Genomic DNA, 14,858 nt, shown 5'->3' on the forward strand with positions numbered 1-14,858 from the left:
CGAACCCTACCGCAAACTGTGCATGCAAGGGATCTAGGTTTCATGGTCTTTATGAGAATCTAATGCCTGATGATCTGAAGTAGAACAGTTTCATCCCAAAACCATCCCCCAACCCTGTCCAACCCTATCCCAGCACATGGAAAAGTTGCCTTCCATGAAACTGGTCCCTGGTGCCAAAATGGTTAGAAACTGCTGCTCTAGACCTACTACGCCCTGTTACCCTGAAATTCCCTTCACCTCTCTCCTGTGTTGAACTAGCTGCTTCCTGTGTCACTTTTTGTTGGTTTACTCCCTTGTTTTATTGAAGCACAAACCTTAGTAACTTCTTGAGAAAGGGCCCACAGAAAGTGAATTTATTTAGACTTTTCTTATCTGAAAAACTCTTGAATTCATCCTCATATTTAATTGATGATGCAAAAGTCATTTTCCTTCTGAATCCTGAAAGCATTGCTCTGTCGTCTTCTAGTTTCCAATGGTGCTGGTGAGACATCTGAATGCCATTTTGATTCCTGATCCTACATGTTTTTTCTGGAAGTTTTACGATCACCTCTTTGTCCCTGGTGTTCTAAAAATTTACATTGATTTATCTATGTTTTACAATGTTCCAGGCACTTGGTGCAAATTTTATGATATTATTTCTTTAACAATTTTCTACTCTCCATTTTTGCTCTCCTTTGTTTCTGAGACTCCTATTAGTTTGAGGCTGGACTTCTTGAATGGATTCTCTGTTATGGTTTTTGTTTCTTTTTATCTTTGCTCCTATTGCTCATTGATCCCTTTATTCCATTTTTTCAGCCCTACTATTCAACTCTTCTACTGAAGCGTTCATTCCTCTTATAAACACCTTAATTTATGCAAGCATTTTCTTATTCTATAAATGCTCCTGTTTTTATCCTGTTCTTGTTTCATGTATGAAATATCTTCCAATTCCTTAAGGATATTGATTTTCATTTATCTGGAGTTTTATTCTGCTTTCTGCATTATTTCAGCGTTGGGGTTTCCCAAGTTTCTTTTTCTATTTGGTTAGTTGGATCACTGGCATTGGTGTTAGAGGTTTTCCTTGAGCCTAACATACGTCTGAACATGCTTGGTTGTCCTTTATTCTCCTCATATTTAAGAATGGCACTCTTAATAAAAAAGCTATTTGGATGTTCTGGGTGTAGCTATTGTAATTCTTATAGCTTGGGCTCTGGAGTCAACTAGTCCTGTTTTCATCGTGTTTAGCTCCGTTACGTTGCGCTAGAGAGCCAACTTCTGTACGCCTCATTTCCTTATATGTTAAAATGGAGATGGAGATAACAGTAAGGACCATGGCTGGGACCAGGGTCTGATACTCTCAGGTGCTGATGCTGCACTTGTGTGACCCTGAAAATGAGTATCTCCTTAAATTTTGTGCCCTGAGTGCCTTACTTCCCCCCCCCCCAACATCCTCCCCAACAAGCTTACACGGCAGCTTGGAGAATTCAGCAGAAAAATACATTGTAGGTGTTCGGCACCAAACTGGCCTATGGTAAATCCTCAATAGACATGAGCTGTTAATTACAGCATGTGTGACACAAAGATTATTAATGTAAAATACTTATTTAATACACATATAATTTTAGTGTATTAAATAAGTATTTAGTACGTCAAAATCATTTAATGACATTAACATATTTATTGACATTTGATGCTCTATGAAGTGAAGAGAATTAGAAAAGAGAGGGAAAATGGAGGGGGTACCCAAAAAATAGTGTGAAGAAAGGATTATAATGATAAAAAATAGAAAAAACAAAGGGAAAACAATCCAAATCTACCGAAGAAAGGCTCACCTGGGAGACAGAAAGCAATGTCAAGGAAACAGGCTGGAGGTGCAGCTTGAGCAATTTTGCTGGTGAAGAGAAACGCCATCGTTGTAGTGAGGAATGAGTTAATAAGAAAAGGCTAGAGTCCCTTTCTCTTAGGAAAAGAGGGAGTGATTGATTGAGGCTTCCTGAAGGAACAGAAACAGCCTGAAGCCTGAAAGAAGATGCTCCTCTACTGCATTCCAGCCTGGGCGACAGAGAGAGACTCCGTCTCCAAAAAAAAAAAAAAAAAAGAAGATGCTCCTCTATAGCCTGTTTCCCGGTTTCAGTGCACGCCAGCCACTGCTGCTGCTTCCCCTGTTTTAGTTGATCGTTGGTGTTCTGGGCTTGTGGCTCAAGGTGAGTTAAGTCAGGAGCAAGACAAGTTTATAGGAATGAGAAATAAATACACAAGCACTAGAGATACCTTTCATTCTTAAGATTATGGGAAATAAAACCATTATGAAGAAAGAAAGAAAACCCCCCAACACCACAATGAAGTGAAAAATCAAGATGACTTTAGAAAAATACAAAAGGGTACAAGGAAATGGTTTTGTTCTTCAAACTTATTGCCTGTCACAATTGAAGAGCTCTGTGTTGCTGGGCTCAGTCTAACGTACGCACAGAAAGCCATGTGAGTGCCTTGATGCTCTGCTCCTCTTTGGGCCTAAAGGCTGTGGGGCGGCCTTTCTGGACAGGAGAGCAGAAGGCCGGCAAGGCTGAGACCTCTGGGAGAGAGAGAGGAGGAGGATACACCCACCACCTCCCAGGCATGCCTCACAGAGAATCTAAGAAGCCACCAGCCACAGGAGCATGTTGTTTAATAAACTATTGGAACTTCCTGGAATCCCATGATTTCTTTGTGTTCTGGTGGCATTTAGGGAATTGATTGTAAAATCAAAGCTATTTAAAAATGAAATAAAGCACTCCTGTGGGGTGTTTGATCTGTCACTCAAACCTTTACTGAGGAGCTTAGGCATCCTGGGAGGAGCTAAGGCCACTAACCCTGTGTGCTGGGGGAGGGGCAGGCACTCTGGAGGGGTGGACAGAAGGCAGGTTCTTACACGAGGTCAGAAAGAGTGGAATAAAATTATTATGTCATTTGAGCTGGAGCATCTGACTGGCCCGCCTTCTTGGAGTTACAGCAAGAGCTAAGAGTGTTGGCACAACCACTCTTGCGTCCAGGGGCGGAGGGGAGGCTGTTTCTGGTTTCAGTGGAAGGACACTCCCATCTGCTTTAGAACATGAGTTCTGGACTCAGCAGAGATGGGGCAGGTCCTTTGGAGCTTGAACTCCCAGGGACCTCCTCTGAAAAACAGGCATCCACTGCCACCCACGTTTGCTGGTAGGACAGTCAGTGAGACAACACAGCATGGTGTTGGGCTCAGGGATGCACACAGAGTAAGTGTTCATTACGTGGCAACTGTTATGAAGAACCTGGTTAAACTGGGCTGCACAGTTCGGCCCCTTTGCTTTGGAGTTTGCCTTAAACAGGTTCATTGCTGGTGTTCATTGGTCTCCTAAGGGCCCCGCTGAGTACCCAATACGTAAATGCTGGGAGACTGGCACTGCTGTCAGCCACTCATTCTTTCAGCAATTATTTACTGAATACTTACACATGTCAGACATAGTCTGGTTGCTGGGCATCTAGCAGTAAAACATCCCTGTGCTTGTGGAGCTTACGTTCACTACAGAAAACAAACAAGAAAATACATGGTCTGTTAGGGAGTGATGCATGCTACAGAAAAAATGACAGGGTAGGGAGGAAAGGGAGCATAGGGTTGGGGTGGGAGGTGGCTGGGGGGTTTTTTATTTTTTATTTTTTGAGATAAGGTCTCACTGTGTCACCCAGGCTGGAGTACAGTGGCGCGATCTCTGCTTACTGCAACCTCTGCCTCCCGGTTCAAGCGATTCTAGTGCCACAGCCTCCTGAGTAGCTGGGATTACAGGCACGCACCACCAGGCTTGGTTAATTTTTGTATTTTTAGTAGAGATTGGGTTTCACTAGGTTGGCCAGGCTGGTCTCAAACTCCTGGCCTCAAGTGACCCACCTGCCTCTGCCTCCCAAAATGCTGGGATTACAGGCGTGAGTGACTGCACCTGGCCAATGGCTGTTTTATATGGGATAGTCAAGGGTGGTCTTGACGTGAAGGTGACATTAAGTTGACCTGAAGGAAGCAAGAGAGATGTATTAATAATTAGAGGAAGAGCCAATTGTGATGGCTCACACTTATAATACTAGCACTTTGGGAGGCTGAGGTGGGAGGATCATTTAAGGCCAGGAGTTTGAGACCAGCCTCGGCAACATAGTGAGACCCTGTCTCTACAAACAATAAAAAAATTAGCCAGGCATGCTGGTGGCTAGGCTACTCAGGAGGCTGAGGCAGGAGGATCACTTGAGCCTAGGAGGTCCAGGCTGTAGTGAACTGTGATCACACCACTGCACTCCAACTTGGGCAAATAGAGGGAGACCTCGTCTCAAAAATAATAATCATAATCATAATTAAAGAAATATTATTCAAGATAGAGAAGTATGGCAGACTGAGTAATGGCTACCAGAGATGTCCATGTCCTAATCCCCAGAACCTGTGAATATGTCAGTTTACTTTGCAGACATGATTAAATTAAGGTTCTCGAGATGCTGAGATTATCCTGGATTATCTGGCTGGTCTCAATGTAAACTCAAGGGTCCCTATAAGAGGGAGGTATGAGGGGCTGGGTGTGGTGGCTCACGCATGTAGGCCCAGCTACTTGGGAGGCTGAGATATGAATCACTTGAACCCATGAGGTGGAGGTTGCAGTGAGCTGAGACAGCGCCACTACACTCCCAGCCTGGGCAACAGAGAGACTCCATCTCAAAAAAAAAGAAGGAGGTAACAGGGTCAAAGTCAGAAAAAGTGATGACAGAATGAGAGATTGGAAAAGGCTACACTACTGGCTGTGCTGATGGAAGAAGCGGCCAGGAACCACGGAATGCAGCCTCTAATATGCTGGAAAAGGCAAGGAAACAGACTGTCCCCCAGAGCCTCCAGGGAAAACGCAGCCCTTCTCACACCTTGGCTTTAGGACCTCAGCTCTCCAGAACCATAAGATAACACATCCTGGATGTTTTAAGGCATCGAGTTTGTGGTCATGTGTTATAGTAGCCCCAGGAGGCTAAGACGGGTGCAGCAAGTTGAGCAGGCTGGGAGTGGAAGTGCTGAGCGGGGGTGGCCCTGGGATCAGCGAGGGGCTGGGCTGGTGGAGTGAAGCCGACTGGGTGGAGTGGCAGGGGATGAGCTCAGAGCGGGAGGGGACCAGGACAGGTGGGGCCCTGTCAGGCCTGGAAAGGATTCTGGCCTTTACTTAGATGGGAAACCCATGGAAAGAACCAGACATGTGATGTGGTCTGACCTTCATTTCAGTCCAGGTAAAAGATAAAGGCGACTGGAAATGTGGTGGAAGTGGAAGAAGACATGCAAATGTCAAACATTGAAAGTGTTTTCAAGGAGGAGTCAAGCATTTTGCTGATGGGGTGAATCTGGTGACAGCAAAGGATTACTGACTCCAAGGGGTTTTCCCTGAGAAATTAAAGGGACTGTGGGGCATGAGCTGTTCTGGGAGAGCCTGAGGGAGGAGCAGCCATACACTAAGTTCCGTTTTAGAGAGGGAAGTGTAAGACACGGATCAGACTTGTGGTTGAGATACAAGGCGCGGGACTGGATGCCCAAGCCTGGAGTGAGATGTTCTGGCCAGAGACATAAAGTTGGGAATCAGGAGCCTAAGGATGGCATTTGCAGACGTAAGACTGGATGGAATCACTGAGGACAGGTAGAGAAGGGGGATCAAAGGATAGAGCCTGGGGCACCCCAACATTTAGAGATCCAAGAAATGGGAGAAAACACAGATGAGACAGAAAAGGAGCCAGGGAGGAAAGAGGAGAATGAAGTGAGTGTGATGTCCTAGACACAATGGAGCAAGGGCTGCAAGAAGTGAAGAACAGGTTACGTCAAATGCTGTGATGGGTCCATTAAGAAGACAAGTCAGGCCAGGTGAGGTGGCCCACGCTTGTAATCCCAACTCTTTGGGAGGCCAAGAAGGGCGGATCGCCTGAGATCAGGAGTTTGAGACCAGTCTGGCCAATGTGGTGAAACCGTGTCTGTAGTAAAATACAAAAATGAGCCAGGTGTGGTGGCAGGCACCTGTAATCCCAGCTACTTGGGAGGCTGAGGCAGGAGAATCCCTTGAACCTGGGAGACGGAGGTTGCAGTGAGCTGAGATCACGCCATTGCACTCCAGTCTGGGCAACAAGAGCAAAACTCCATCTCAAAAAAAAAAAAAAAAAAAAGACAAGTCAGGCCAGGTGCAATGACTTATGCCTGTAATCCTAGCACTTTGGGAGGCCAAGGTAGGAGGATATTTGAGCTCAGAAGTTGAGACCAGCCTGGGGAACATACCAAGACACCGTCTCTACAAAAATTACAGAAATTAGCCGGGCATGATAGCACGCAGCCATGGTCCTAGCTACATGGGAGGTTGAGGTGGGAGGATTGCTTGAGCTGGGGAGGTTGAGGCTACAGTGAGCTGTGATTGCACCACTACACTCCAGCCTGGGCAACAGAGTGCGACCACGTCTCAAAAAAATAAAAATAAAAAAAGACAAGCTTGAATAGATCAATAGACGTAGTAACTGCAGGTCATCCATGACCTTGGCAAGAGCAATTCCTTTTTTTTTTTTTTTTTTGAGACTAAGTCTTGCTCTGTTGCCCATGCTGGAGTGCAGTGACGCGATCTCAGTTCACTCCAAGCTCCGCCTCCCAGGTTCATGCCATTCTCCTGCCTCAGCCTCTGGAGTAGCTGGGACTACAGACGCCTGCCACTGCGCCCGGCTGATTTTTTGTGTTTTTAATAGAGATGGAGTTTCACTGTGTTAGCCAGGATGGTCTCGATCTCCTGACCTCGAGATCTGCCCGCCTCGGCCTCCCAAAGTGCTGGGATTACAGGCGTGAGCCACTGCGCCTGGCCGGCAAGAGCAATTTCAGTGGAGGAGGAGTGGAAGGTAAAAAGCCTGATTGGTGAGGGTTTAACAGAGACTGAAGGACAGACTCTTCAGAAGTTTGCTACAATAAGTAGCAGAGAAATGGACTCGTCGCTAGAGCAGAATGGAGAGTCAAGAGAGGTTCTGTGCTTATTTTTTTTAATTAAAGAAATCAGTATATTTATGTGTTAGTCAGATTATCCAAAAGAAGGAAAATTTGATGATGTAGGAGAGAGGGCAGAATTGCTGGCTGGAGTACAAGAGAAGCCGGCGACTTTAATGATATATTATTTCCTATTGCTGCTGTAACAGATTAGCACAAATTTAGTAAGTTAAAACAAACATAAATTTATTATTTTAAACTTATGATGGTCAGAAATTAAGGTGTCCAGATGACTGCATTTCCTCTGGAAGCTCTAGGGGGGAATCTATTTCCTTGCTTTTTCCATCCTCTAGAAGACACCTGCATTCCTTGGCTCCTGGCCATTTTCGAATTTCTCTCTTTGCTTCCACCTGCACTTGATCTTTTCTGACTTTGACCCTACCTTCCTCTAATGATGACTTTTATGATTACAATGGGCCCTCCCAGAAAGTCTGGGATAATCCCGCCATCTCAAGACCTTTACCTTAAATCGCATCTGCAAAAACCTTTCGTCATGTGAGCTAACATAGTCACAGGTTCTGGCCATTAGGACATAGGCATTATACCGCAAGCAGGGAGCATGGTGGTCATTCATGGACACAGAAGGGAAGAAAGAATATGTGGGTTTAGTTGTCATTGGATGAATAGATATGATACATGGATCGATTGAAATTCCCTTTAATATTCCTATTTCCTAAGTGAAATTAGAAGCAATGTCACCAATGGAAAATGAGGATGGAGATGGAGATGCTGGAGGTGGAGGACAGACAGTGAAAAAGTAGTCATGTAGGAAAATGAGAAAATGAATGGATGAGGGAACATGGTTGCATTTTCAGTAAGAACCAAGGACTCACTTTAATTTAAAATAAAACCAATCAGCATGCTTGTAATGTCTTTCTCTGTCCATGTTCCACTGTGGGGATGGATTGCTGAGATGGGGGGAGTTAGAGAGCTATGGAATAAACAGAGAGTTGGATTCAACCAGGGCTGCAATTCTGTGAGCACCACAAGGCGAGGGAGGGTTGAGGAGTTAATGTGCCTGTGAGGTTACAGATTTGATATGCAGTTACATTACAGTCACCATTCCAGTGACTAATGTGTAATGTGAGTCATTATAAGGGTGGTTGACCATGGAATTGATGTTGGGTAAGCGGGAAATGGGGAACATGAGAGTGATGAGAGACACTTAAAATGTGGTAGGATTGGTGATTTTAGGTCATGATCCAGTTGAGGAATAGTGGGAGTTGGAGTTCTGGAAGGAGTAAGCAGAGCTGAGAAGTTGGGAGATGAGTGAAGAAGTTATGAAGGTTTTGCAGTTCTTAGTAACAGGATGGTCTAGGGTCTAGGTGGGAGAAGGTACCAAGGAATGAGAGTACAGGATGTTAGCGGACCATCTCCCATGGCTGTTGAAATCACCATGGATGCTAAAGAATTGCAGTTGGCACAGTTGAGAGGGTGACAGAGCAGCAGGGGTTCAGTGCAGAAACAAAGTGGGGTGATGCTAGGGTCAGTGAATGGCTGCTCCTTGATGTGGCCTGAGGACACGAGCTTCAACTTGGGGAGCCTAAGGTCAGTAAGTATCATTGGTGACCCTAATGGATACAGCCCAGGGGTCAGAAAGCCTACTGGTAACAGGCCAGAGCCACGCAGCTGCCCCCACAGCCTTCTGGGGCCCCAGATATGCACACACTCATTCCTTGTCCTGCCCTTTCTCAGTTATTCCTTCACCAGCACCTCCAGAATGCCCAGGGTGAGCCCCAGATGACGCAGGACACTGCAGGTCAGAGATGAAGACAGAGCCTTTGTCCTGGAGGAGCATTGAGCATCCCACGCCCACACCACATAGCTCCTCCCCGCCCGAACCACTGTCCCCTGCAAGGTGAGCTGCCAACCATCTCAAAGGTCAGGGGGAGGACCAGCAAAAGCAGCTGCTTCTCTCTCTCTCTCTCAATCTCTCTCGTAAAATGCATTCAAGCAATCTAATAGCAGCAGAAATCTATTTAGATTTTGTGCCTCAAATTATTCTGGCTTTCAGGAATATACAATTGCTCACACAATAAAGACTGACTGCCCCTCACACCGCTCCCCACACACGGCAGGGCTTTGATTATGTAAGTGTACCATGTTTTTCACTCAGACATCCAACAAAAGTGGCATTTGACTGAAAAACAAAAAACCTGTCACTGTGCTGACAAGTTACCATGAGTCAAACAGAGGAGGAGGCAGACTCACTCCCTTCTTTCCCTCACCTTCTGGCCGCTTTGCTGGGATCCTGAGAAACAATAGAGGCCGCCAGCCCAGCCTCAGGATGCAGCCCGTCCTGAGTAGCACAACACACTGAGTGTGAGAAGCACAGGCTAGCTCCCCTTGCCAGGGCCACGCTGATGGACGTCGTCTTTTCTGCACATTTTCTGCCTACCCAGAGACCATGGCTGGGAGCCTGTCATTCTGGCATGTTCCACTGCCACACACACACACACTCACTCACTCACACACTCACACCCTCTACTTTATAATCGGGGGTCAGTGGACCCAGACAGGGTGAGCAGGAAGGGAAAAGACTCCCCCTCAACCTCCCAGTTCTCCAAAGTGCAACCTCCATTCCAGAGACAGTAGAAATATTCAGCTTAACATGGCCGAAGACATATTTAAAAAATCTTTAGTGGACAATGTGTAGTGGCCTAAATAAAGCCTTGGATATTGAGACTATAGAATTTTTGTGCTTTTTTTCTTCTTCTTCTTTTTTAACTAGAAGGTATCTGAAGCATTATTTGGCCAAACCCCTACCATTTGACAGCTCATGAACGGGACACTTACCAAAGTGAAATGACTTTCCCATCGTTGTACATGTCATAGAGGGCTGGCTAGGACCTGAACCCACATTGCACTGACTACTAACTCCCAACCGCATGTGCTCTTCCTCCCCAGCCCTGAGCCATCACCATCTACCCCCACCGGACCACAAGAACACAGACGCTCTTGCAATCTTTCTCTCTCTCCCTCTCTCTTCTCCCCCGACCCCCCAACACACTCCTCTCACTTCTCTTAGCTGACCTCAACATTAAGTATCTTGGCCAGTTTGGGTGCAAATCTCACACTCTTCCCAAATGCAAAGCAGGGAGCTAAGCTACAGTTTGGCTCTGTGGCCCATAGAGGGTAGCAGGTCTCCCAGAGCAAAGAAGGCTCACTGTGTCAGACGTTCTGGGTTCTGTGGTCAGGCCCTCTCTGGGGTGGGCAGCCATGTGGTCTTCCCTGGTTCCAAAATTTCAGAAGAATTTCCCCTGAATTCTGACCTCAGATTTAGCCAGCATGATCTATGAGAAGAGACAATACTTGGTAGCACGCTAGCGGGAGGAAAACTCCTGGTGATGGTTACAGAGTCAACAGGCAACTTGCAGCAGCAGCACCTCATGCACAGTGGCCTCTACTGTGGGACGATGCCTCTGCTAAGACACTGGAGAAAGGCACAGTGTGATCAGAGACAGGCACCCAGAGATTCTGGCCACCGCCTGTCGTTGTAGTTCCCAACCATGAAAATAAAATTATTTTTCCATGATGAGTTTTGAAACAAAACAAGGCGCTAAGAATCCAAGTGATTTTTAAGACTTTTCTTACATAAATATATTGATTTCCGGAAAAAAAATGTTTTCAATAATTTATTTGTTTATTCATCCATTTCACGATATTGAAGGCCTACTGTGTGCCCAATATTGGTTTAGTGACTGGGGATATATCAGAGAAGAAAATAGACTCTTTGTCTTTCTGCAGTTACATCCTAATAAAAAAGACAGACAGCAAAGGAAATCTAAAGTGTGCCAGATCATGCATTCTGTGGAGAAAAAATACTGCGTAGAATGGGGATTAGAAGGTGCAAAGGGTGGGGGTAGAGTTTCCATTTTATAAACAGTGGTAAAGGAAAGCTTCGCCCACATGGTGGCATTTGAGCAGAGAAGTGCAGAAAGTGAGGCTCCTGGCCACATGGGCATCAGGGGAAGGTTTAGCTGGCAGAGAAAAGGGCATGCAGAGGCCCCGAGGCAGGTCTCAGGAGCAGCAGGAGGTAGGGAAGCTGGAGCTGAGGGAAAGAGGGGGAGAGGGCAGAGAAGAGGTCAGAGAAGGAGTGGAGGGTCTGGTTGGGGGGCCAGATTATGGAGGGCTGGGTGGGCCATCTTATGGTCTTTAGCTTTTAATCTGAGTGGGATGGGAAATCGCAGAAGTGTTGGGGTGCAGGAGTGGCATGATCTGGGTCCTATTCTAGAAGAGTCACTTTGGATATCCTGAGAAAAGTAGGCTGTAGGAAACAATGACCCAGTAAATAGGGGGAAGACCTTCCAAATGTCCCAGTGTGTGGCCCCTACCCTCAGCTTGCCAGCCCTCACCTGAGATCTTCCTCTCTCCTTACTACTTCCCTCTGGGTTCTCAATCTCTCAGACCCTGCTACTCCCCTCGCCCTTCCCCACTCCCCAGCTCTGAGGCCTGTGTCTTCTCCTCGACTTCCATCCTAGGCTGCTGGTTGCTCTTCCCTGGAGGGAGCTGGCAATTTCTTCAGACAGGCAGGTTGAGGAGAGGCAGAAGAGGAAGGGGCCCCTCATGGCCCAGCCTCACAGTTAAGCACTGCAAAGCAATCCAACCTTTCATGCTGCCCGGGATGCCCCCTTGCTGTAACTCCTGTGAGTAATTATGCTCCGAGTCACAGTCTCTTTCCTCCATCTCAATGTGTGCTCCCTGGCTTGCATCTTTGCCTTCACCTTGTAAGCGCCCAGCCTCCAAATGCACCATGCTCTGGAAAGGGTAAGGAGGTCCCTGACTGCTGCACTCGTATGCCCAAGACACAACTAGGACATTGGAACAAAGCTCTGCTTCAAGCCAGAGGAGGTAAAGATGGAGACATTCGGAGAAAACGGAAGGGAGGATGGAGGGACTAGAGTGAGGGTAAGAGCTGGTGCTCAGTAGATAGCTATGTGTCCAACCAGTGTTTACCAGCAAGCACTCTGTGCCAGGCACTGGGTGGTAGGCAGAGAGATGGGAAGGATCTGGGGAGAAATGTGGCTGTTGACTACCACGGTCATCCAGCTTCTGGGACAGACTGGAAAGTTGGATAATTTGCCTTGAACCTTCCCCTCTTCCCCTTTTGAGCTCCTTGTTTAACCTTCTCACCCACTGGCAGCACCAGTGTCTGGGCTTCCTCTCCCCTCTCAAAACATTTCACTCTTAAAAATCTCTGTTCCTGGAAAACAGTCTGCAATTCCTCAAAAGGTCAAAGGTAGAGTTACCACATGACCCAGCAATTCCACTCCTAGGTACTATATAGATCCAAGAGAATCGAAAACAGGTGTTCCAACAAAAACTGGTACATGGAAGTTCACAGCAGTTCTATTCCTAATAGCCAAAACGTGGAAACTACCCAAATGTCCATCAACTGATGAACGGATAAACAAAATGTGATATATCCAAACAATGGAATATTATTCAGCCATAAAAATGAAGTACTATACACGCTACAGCATGGATGAACTTTGAAAGCAAGATGCTAAGTCGAAGTGAGATGCAAAAGGACATATATTATAGGGTCTCATTTATACAAAATGGCCAGAATAAGCAAATCCATAGAGTCGGAAATCAGATTTGTGAGCTGGGCCCAGTGGCTCATGCCTGTAATCCCAGCACTTTGGGAGGCCGAGGCAGGTGGATCACCTGAGGTTGGGAATTCGAGACCAGCCTGACCAACATGGAGAAACCCTGTCTCTACTAAAAATATAAAATCAGCCAGGCATGGTGGCGCATGCCTGTAATCCAAGCTACTCGGAAGGCTGAGGCAGGAGAATTGTTTGAACCTGGGAGGTGAAGGTTGCAGTGAGCTGAGATTGTGCCATTGCACACCAGCCTGAGCAACAAGAGCGAAACTCTGTCTCAAAAAAAAGAAAGAGAAGAAAGAAAGAAGAAGAAAGAGAGAAGGAAGGAAGGGAAGGAGGGAGGGAGGGAGGGAGGAAGGAAGGAGGGAGGGAAGGAAGGAAGGAAGGAAGGAAGGAAGGAAGGAAGGAAGGAAGGAAGGAAGGAAGGAAGGAAGGAAGGAAGGAAGAGAGGGAGGGAGGGAGGGAAGGAAAGGAAGGAAGGAAGGAGGGAGGGAGGGAAGGGAAGGAGGAGGAAGGGAGGGAGTGAGGGAGGGGAAGGAAGGAAGGAAAGCAAGCAAGGAAGGAAGGAAGGAAGGAAGGAAGGAAGGAAGGAAAATAAAGAAAGAAAGAGAAAGCAAGCAGCTAGATGTGTGGATGCCAGGAACTTTGGAGTGGGGGGTATAGATAGTTACTGCTTAATGGGTATAGGGTTTCTTTTTGGGGTGATGAAAATGTTCTGGAGTTAGAAGTGATGGTTGTGCAACACCGTCAATGTCCTGGAAGTCATTAAATTGTGCACTTTAAAATGGTTAAAATAAAACTCTCTTTTTTCCTGCCTCATCCAGACTCATCAGTCAAAGGGAAAGTGTTACCAGACTATGGAGTATTTGCGTTTATTAGGGAATTTTTGAAGACCAAAACACAATAAGTTCAGCAGCGCAAATCCTGAATGGAGCCATTTTAGGCACCTTGAGAAGGAGGAGAGAAGATGATCTGAGGACAAGAGGGTCTGTCCAGTGACCCTCATGTCACACCAGTACGACAGCAGCCCCTCATCCTCTGCGGGGAGTCAGCTCAGGTGGTGCCTCTCAGGCCACCTCATTTTGAATCCTGCCCAACTCCACCCTGCCTGCTTGTGAGGACTAAATGGCTGGTGCACTGTGGGTTCCTCCTCCAGGGGTGGGGGTCCATATGAGATCCAAGCGGGGAACTGGAGGATTCTAGACTCCTTGGTAGCTCCAGTAAGCCTTGGCCTAAGGGCCAATGAGCAGGTGACGTCTACACAGCCAGGCTGAGCCATCTCACTGTCTGTGTAAACAGACTAACTCTTAGGTATCCCCAAGCTTTCAGTCACTTCTTGTTTAAACATACTTTTTGTGTGGTCAGTTTGGAAGGAGAGAGCCCAGTGGAAGCTGATGCTGGGAGGAAGAGTCAGAGATTCGAGTGAAAATGCCCCCACCCTCTTTGTAGAAAATCTTCCATTGTAGCTAAACCTGGAAGGTCTGAGCTTTAGTTTTACTGAGGAAAGTAATGATTTTCTCCCAACTCTTGAGCCTAAGCTCTTCCAGTTAATAGAGAAAAGAAAGAAAGAGAGAGAGAAAGAAAGAAAGAAAAAAAGAAAGAAGAAAGAAAGAAAAGAGAGAAAGAAAGAACAGAGAGAGAAAGAAAAGAAAGAGAAAGAAGGAAGGAAAAGAAAGAGAGAAAAAGAAAGAAAGGAAGGAAGGAAGGAAGAAAGAAAAGAAAGAAAAAGAAAGAAAGAAAGAAAAGAAAGAAAGAAAGAAAGAAAGAAAGAAAGAAAGAAAGAAAGAAAGAAAGAAAGAAAGAAAGAAAGAAAGAAAGAAAGAAGGGAGGGAGGGAGGGAGGGAGGGAGGGAGGGAGGGAGGGAGGGGAGGGGAGGAGAGGAGAGGAGAAGAGAAGAGAAGAGAAAGGGCCTTCTTAGGAGAGAAGGGGAGGGGGGGAGGAGAGGGGAGGGGAGAGGAGGGGAGGGGAGGGGAGGGGAGAGGAGAGGAGAGGAGAGGAGAGGAGAGGAGAGGAGAGGAGAGGAGAGGAGAGGAGAGGAGAGGAGAGGAGAGGAGAGGAGAGGAGAGGAAAGGAGAGGAAAGGAGAGGAGAGGAACAGCCTTCTTAGGTATTTCCACAAACCAGTGCTTGCCTTCCTGTGATTCACAGCCAGGGGCTGCCGCTGTAAGGAATGGGGATGAGAAGGGGCAGGAGGGAAACGGAAGGATGATCTCAGCCATATCCTTGTCCATGCAGCTCTGCACCACC

Source organism: Macaca nemestrina, chromosome 8 (assembly GCF_043159975.1).
Source record: "Macaca nemestrina isolate mMacNem1 chromosome 8, mMacNem.hap1, whole genome shotgun sequence".
In the NCBI taxonomy this organism is placed as follows: domain Eukaryota; kingdom Metazoa; phylum Chordata; class Mammalia; order Primates; family Cercopithecidae; genus Macaca; species Macaca nemestrina.